Source organism: Musca vetustissima, unplaced genomic scaffold (assembly GCF_032173495.1).
Source record: "Musca vetustissima isolate MV318-11 ecotype Yass unplaced genomic scaffold, APGP_CSIRO_Mvet_v1 utg665459, whole genome shotgun sequence".
Taxonomy (NCBI): domain Eukaryota; kingdom Metazoa; phylum Arthropoda; class Insecta; order Diptera; family Muscidae; genus Musca; species Musca vetustissima.
The window spans coordinates 32,132-40,349 of NW_026882547.1; positions in this window are offsets into that span (position 1 = coordinate 32,132).

An 8,218-nucleotide genomic window follows, 5' to 3' on the forward strand; every position below is an offset into this window, starting at 1 on the left:
AATATGTTTAATAAATCCACGCCTTAGATAGTCCTCGAAAAATATGTTTAATAAATCCACGCCTTTGATAGTCCTCGAAAAATAAATAAATCCACGCCTTAGATAGTCCTTGAAAAAATATGTTTAAAAAATCCACGCCTTAGATAGTCCTTGAAAAATAAATAATTCCACGCCTTAGATAGTCCTCGAAAAATATGTTTAATAAATCCACGCCTTAGATAGTCCTCGAAAAATATGTTTAATAAATCCACGCCTTAGATAGTCCTCGAAAAATATGTTTAATAAATCCACGCCTTAGATAGTCCTCGAAAAATATGTTTAATAAATCCACGCCTTAGATAGTCCTCGAAAAATATGTTTAATAAATCCACGCCTTAGATAGTCCTCGAAAAATATGTTTAATAATTCCACGCCTTAGATAGTCCTCGAAAAATATGTTTAATAATTCCACGCCTTAGATAGTCCTCGAAAAATATGTTTAATAAATCCACGCCTTAGATAGTCCTCGAAAAATATGTTTAATAAATCCACGCCTTAGATAGTCCTCGAAAAACATGATAAAACATGTTTAATAAATCCACGCCTTAGATAGTCCTCGAAAAATATGTTTAATAAATCCACGCCTTAGGAAGTCCTTGAAATAAATCCACGCCTTAGATAGTCCTCGAAAAATATGTTTAATAATTCCACGCCTTAGATAGTCCTCGAAAAATATGTTTAATAAATCCACGCCTTAGATAGTCCTCGAAAAATATGTTTAATAAATCCACGCCTTAGATAGTCCTCGAAAAACATGTTTAATAAATCCACGCCTTAGATAATCCTCGAAAAATATGTTTAATAAATCCACGCCTTAGATAGTCCTCGAAAAATATGTTTAATAAATCCACGCCTTAGATAGTCCTCGAAAAATATGTTTAATAAATCCACGAAAAATATGTTTAATAAATCCACGCCTTAGATAGTCCTCGAAAAATATGTTTAATAAATCCACGCCTTAGATAGTCCTCGAAAAACATGTTTAATAAATCCACGCCTTAGATAAGCCTCGAAAAAATATTCTTTAATAAATCCACGCCTTAGATAGGCCTCGAAAAAATATCCTTTAATAAATCCACGCCTTATATAGGCCTCGAAAAATATGTTTAATAAATCCACGCCTTAGATAGTCCTCGAAAAATATGTTTAATAAATCCACGCCTTAGATAGTCCTCGAAAGATATGTTTAATAAATCCACGCCTTAGATAGTCCTCGAAAAATATGTTTAATAAATCCACGCCTTAGATAGTCCTCGAAAAATATGTTTAATAAATCCACGCCTTAGATAGTCCTTGACAAATTGCCATTAACCGAAATGTCCTTAATAGTCAGTGTCCTTAAACATTGTCCTTAATAGTCCTTGAAAAATGAATAGTTATTGAAAAAATATATTTTTAATAAATCCATCTCATTGCTTGCCTTCGATTCCAAATTCTTGATTAACAGGTTTTAACATCAAATCCCTAACCTTTCACAACAAGTCGCAACTTTTTTTATCGGGCTTCAAACCGAAGTCAATGGCATTTCGGTTAATGGCAATAACACCACGCATTGCGTTCAATGCCTCCTCCTTTTAATGTTCCACAATCAAAACAACATTTTTTTATTTACTGATAAAAATATTTTGAAGTTCAATGCATTATTCGCAAAGCCATAGCGACACAACTCTATTATGAAAGGTCAAAGGTTAGTGCACAAAAAATATGTGTGTGTGTGTGAACTAACTTAAAATAGGATTTTTGAACTTGCAAATATTGTTCAATAACAATTTTATTTTCTGATGTCATTCAACCTGTTTGTCTATACAGCCCAACTTCTCTACTGTGGAGATCTGGGGACCCCGCAAATTAAGAAATCATGGCAAAACTCCACTATTCATCATAGGACAGTTCGTCACAGCGAGGTATGACTGTATGTATTTGTGTGTGCGTGCTTAAACAACATCGACCCTAACCTTGGCTAACAAGTGAATTCTGTTCTGTTTGTTATTGGCTAGGTCCTGTCATTGTCGAGTCATTGCCTTGGCAGCAGTACGAATAAATAACAAATACGACAACTTTCAGTTCATGGTTCGAAAACTAAATACAAACTAAATTATGAAGCAATGTCAAAACACTTTAAGTTCAATGTTTGTTTTATTATTGACACGTTCGGTACATTGTCCATACAAACAGAAAAATGAGGAGGTCTGATATAAATAGAAAAAATAATAAAAAAATATTCTTTAAAAAATCCACGCCTACCATTGTCCTTGAAAAAATAATAAAAAAAATATTCTTTAAAAAATCCACGCATATCATGGTCCTTGAAAAAATAATAAAAAATATTATTTAAAAAATCCACGCCTACCATGGTTCTTGAAATAATAAAAAATATTATTTAAAAAATCCACGCCTACCATGGTTCTTGAAATAATAAAAAATATTCTTTAAAAAATCCACGCCTACCATGGTCCTTGAAATAATAAAAAATATTCTTTAAAAAATCCACGCCTACCATGGTCCTTGAAAAAATATTTCTTAAAAAATCCACGCCTGCCATGGTCCTTGAAAAAATAATAAAAAATATTTAAAAAAAAAACAAAAAATATTTTTTTTAAAATCCACGTCTGTAATGGTCCTTGAGAAAAATAAGTTTTACAAAACCACGCGTGTCATGGCCTTAAAAAACTATTTGCTCTAAATCCACGCCTGTATTGGTCGTTGAAAAAAATTGTATTTAAAAATTCAAGTTTAGAATTGTTCTTAAGCAAATGATTTAAAAATCCACCCATATTTTAACAATTAAAATAAAGACATCAATTAAATGATGTGCGAAAAAATCTCTTCAAAATTAAATCAAATAAAATGTTCATCCTGCAAATATTCATACAAAACGCACCGACACTCGCACACACACTCGAACATTCAGTCATAGACCTTTTTTTGATTACTGCACAAGCCAATGAACGACCCTGTGACGAAAGTTTTGATGTTGGTCAGAGCACAGAATATCTCCTCAAAGCGACAACGACGATGACTACAACGACGATTACCAACGACAATGAACTCAGTGGCCTCGGTCTAAGGTCATTGTTCAAAGCTTGTTCATTGCTGTTGCTTGACTGGCTGCCTGGCTGTGTGTCATCGTCGTCAGCACCATCATCGTCATCCTCATCAATGACTGCCTTCTCTGGTTTGTGTTGATGGTTAAAATGTGTGTATTTGTTGTTGTTTTGCAGTGCATGTCGACCTCCATGAAGCGCCGACATCCACATCCCACACACGCACAGCACAGCCAGTCTCTTTTGCATAGAAGAGAGTAGCCTGACAGCCTGCTTGCCTGCATGACTGACTGACTGATAAAACAATTCACCTACAATTCCATTGTAACCAGTTTCAAATAACATTTTTCGCTTTGGCCAATGGAAAAAAAGAAGAAGAAAGAAAACAGTTGCTGCTGGTGACGATGATGATGATGAGAAACGAAAAAAATGTCTGTATTTGGCCATCAATGGCCAAAAACAACATTCATGGAAACATGGTAGCTTCTTTCATCGACATGGCAACTAACTGTTTTGTCTTTCGATCGGTGTGTCTGTTCATTGGCCCCCATGTAGTTGGCATATTACCATGAAAAAGGGAACATATGGTTTTTGGATTTAAGTAACTTCGTTTTTTTATGGGAAATGTTTTTTATTGCATTGCCAAGCTTTCTTGCAATGGATTAAAAAATTTTTTTTTCGTTCGAAAAAAATTTTTTAGGGCCCTTATAGGCGTGAATTTGTTAAAGAATATTTTTAAGACGCAATATAGGCGTGGATTTTTTTTAAATATTTTTTCAAGGACCAATATAGGCGTGGATTATTTTAAAAAATATTTTTCAAGGCCCAATATAGGCGTGGATTGTATTAAAGAAAAATTTTCAAGGCCCAATATAGGCGTGGATTGTATTAAAGAAAAATTTTCAAGGCCCAATATAGGCGTGGATTGTATTAAAGAAAAATTTTCAAGGCCCAATATAGGCGTGGATTGTATTAAAGAAAAATTTTCAAGGCCCAATTAAGGCGTGGATTTTCAAAACCCAATTAAGACGTGGATTTTCAAAGCTCAATTAAGGCGTGGATTTTCAAAGAATAATTTTCAAAGCCCAATTAAGTCGTCGATTTTCAAAGAATAATTTTCAAAGCCAAATTTTTATTGCCAATTATTCATATTTTATAAGTTTAGAGATTGTGATTGGCGCATTTTTAACACTTTTTAATACTTTAAAACGTTATTTAATGATAGTTTATATATCTACGTCAATTTAGGATTGTAATAAATCAGACTAATTCGATTATAGAAACAGTTTCAGGCCCAATATGAAGAATAATTGGATAATTACCTACAATAAGCATTGTTTTTGTCCCTGTATACCAAGGGAAACCAGGGTAGTTTCTAACTTCCACGAGTCGCCCTGGTGGCCCCATGTTGTCTAGCTATAACTTATTTACTATGATTGTCGAAAGCTATAACTTATTTACTATGATTGTTTTAGGTAGATCATCATTTAAGCATGGATTTAAATATATATTATTTTAAAGTATATATAATTTTGAGTTCCTACATCTAGACCAGATCCGCAAAGACTAATTTAAAACAAAAAACCTCACGATAGTCCAATTTTTTAATGAGTTACAGAGCTATCTTTGAATGGGTACAAATTTACCACGGTTATTGATCTACGTATATGGAAAATATTTATAATTTTTTTCTTCGATTATGTGTGAAAATACCTCAAGAATGATTCCTCAAAATTTGATCCAAATATATCCATTATTAAAAATTTTATAGCATTTTTATTCAATAAAAGGTACAAATGCACCCGGTTATTGACCGTAGGGTTAAAGAATATTTTTTATTATTTTTTCAAGGGCCATTACAGGCGTGGATTTTTAAAGAATATTTTTTCAAGGACCATTCAAGACGTGGTTTTTTTAAAGAATATTTTTTCAAGGACCATTCAAGGCGTGGTTTTTTTAAAGAATATTTTTTCAAAGACCATTCAAGGCGTGGTGTTTTTAAAGAATATTTTTTCAAGGACCATTCAAGGCGTGGTTTTTTTAAAGAATATTTTTTCAAGGACCATTCAAGGCGTGTTTTTTTTAAGAATATTTTTTCAAGGACCATTCAAGGCGTGGTTTTTTTAAAGAATATTTTTTCAAGGACCATTCAAGGCGTGGTTTTTTTAAAGACTATTTTTTCAAAGACCATTCAAGGCGTGGTTTTTTTAAAGACTATTTTTTCAAGGACCATTCAAGGCGTGGTTTTTTTAAAGAATATTTTTTCAAGGACCATTCAAGGCGTGGTTTTTTTAAAGAATATTTTTTCAAGGACCATTCAAGGCGTGGTTTTTTTAAAGAATATTTTTTCAAGGACCATTCAAGGCGTGGTTTGTTAAAGAATATTTTTTCAAGGACCATTCAAGGCGTGGTTTGTTAAAGAATATTTTTTCAAGGACCATTCAAGGCGTGGTTTGTTAAAGAATATTTTTTCAAAGACCATTCAAGGCGTGGTTTTTTTAAAGAATATTTTTTCAAGGACCATTCAAGGCGTGGTTTTTTTAAAGAATATTTTTTCAAGGACCATTCAAGGCGTGGTTTTTTAAAGAATATTTTTTCAAGGACCATTCAAGGCGTGGTTTTTTAAAGAATATTTTTTCAAGGACCATTCAAGGCGTGTTTTTTTAAAGAATATTTTTTCAAGGACCATTCAAGGCGTGGTTTTTTAAAGAATATTTTTTCAAGGACCATTCAAGGCGTGGTTTTTTAAAGAATATTTTTTCAAGGACCATTCAAGGCGTGTTTTTTTTAAAGAATATTTTTTCAAGGACCATTCAAGACGTGTTTTTTTTAAAGAATATTTTTTCAGAGACCATTCAAGGCGTGTTTTTTTTAAAGAATATTTTTTCAAGGACCATTCAAGGCGTGGTTTTTTTAAAGAATATTTTTTCAAGGACCATTCAAGGCGTGGTTTTTTAAAGAATATTTTTTCAAGGACCATTCAAGGCGTGGTTTTTTTAAAGAATATTTTTTCAAGGACCATTCAAGGCGTGTTTTTTTAAAGAATATTTTTTCAAGGACCATTCAAGGCGCGGTTTTTTAAAGAATATTTTTTCAAGGACCATTCAAAGCGCGGTTTTTTAAAGAATATTTTTTCAACGACCATTCAAGGCGTGGTTTTTTAAAGAATATTTTTTCAAGGACCATTCAAGGTGTGGTTTTTTAAAGAATATTTTTTCAAGGACCATTAAAGGCGTGGTTTGTTAAAGAATATTTTTTCAAGGACCATTCAAGGCGTGGTTTGTTAAAAAATATTTTTTCAAGGACCATTCAAGGCGTGGTTTGTTAAAGAATATTTTTTCAGGGACCATTCAAGGCGTGGTTTTTTTAAAGAATATTTTTTCAGGGACCATTCAAGGCGTGGTTTTTTTAAAGAATATTTTTTCAGGGACCATTCAAGGCGTGGTTTGTTAAAGAATATTTTTTCAGGGACCATTCAAGGCGTGGTTTTTTTAAAGAATATTTTTTCAGGGACCATTCAAGGCGTGGTTTTTTTAAAGAATATTTTTTCAGGGACCATTCAAGGCGTGGTTTTTTTAAAGAATATTTTTTCAACGAATATGTTTTCAAAAACTATTACAGGCGTAATTTTTTTAAAGAATAATTGTTCAAAGACCATTACAGACGTGTAGTTTTAAAGAATATTTTTTCAAAGACCAAAAAAGTCGTCGATTTTTAAAGAATATTTTTTCAAAGACCAAAAAAGTCGTCGATTTTTAAAGAATATTTTTTCAAAGACCAAAAAAGTCGTCGATTTTTAAAGAATATTTTTTCAAAGACCAAAAAAGTCGTCGATTTTTAAAGAATATTTTTCAAAGGTCCAGCAAGGCGTTGATTTTTTAAAAAATATTTTTTTCAAATGCTTAGTTTTAAAAGTATATTTATCAAAGGTCCAACAAGGCGTGGTTTTTTTAAAGAATTTTTTTCAAAGATCCAACAAGATTTGGATTTTTTAAAGAATATTTTTTCAAAGAACATCGTTTTAAAATAACTATGCTAGCCAATAATGTACTGACATCTATTGATGTTAATATATATATATATAAACAACATTGTGCATAACAAGGTGAACAAATGCCATATTTCAAAGATCATAAACTAATTATAAATGACCGCATTTTGTGTCTAGACAGGCCGGATAAAACTCAAAGCGAAAACAAATATTCATTCAAAAGCACCGAAGAGGAAAGTGTCCTTGAACACACACAAATATTCTCAGTGGATTATTAACTCATTGTCACGTTTTCGAAAACGTTTATCTGAACATGAGATATGTAGCCCAAAAGGTTTCAATAAATAACAGAAAAACATTTTTCCAACAATTGTCTGCTTCTACGGTGTTTTTGCCATCATTCTCCTCATTAATGATACGCCCCCAAATTTCTGCTGAATTTCATTCACAGACAAAAAATAACAAAAATAACCGAAATCCTACTACTAACCAAACCAAACACCGACTTTAAATCGAATTAAACAAAAGTCATTGACATGTCATTCCACTCTGGTAAATATTTCGTCATATTCAAGGTTATTGCCATGAACACACTCCCGATAGAAGGCAATGAACAGCCGAAGAGAGAATCACATTGGCCCTTTTTTCCTTTCCATTGCCGAGCTGAGAGTTTATTGTCCCATTTTGTATGTCCTCGAGAAACGACTCGAAACGACACTTCGAGAATATTTCGCAGATAGCTCAGCTTTTCAAGAGACCGAAAGTTTTGCTGTTTGTGTGGGAAAATTAAATTCCGAGAATCTTGACAAAGTTGGGGAAGTATGAAAAATCATACGAAATAGGCAGGCGGCCATCGAACTTATTTTGCGTTAACATCGGCAGCCAAGTTGTGTTGCCAAGTAAACAAATCACAATGAAATTTTGTTTCTAAGGAACATGAAATGGAGGCGAACACAAATATCCTTTGAACCCATTCCGATGCCGAAGAATAACTTAAAATGATTTGTTAGATGGTAGAAAAATATCCTTAATGATAAAGTGTCTGTAATAGGTTTCTCGTTTCACAGAGATGGGGGATTTGAATATATATTTATTTTTAATTTTGCAGACATAGGAGACTTGTTTTTAAAAATAAATTGAAAAA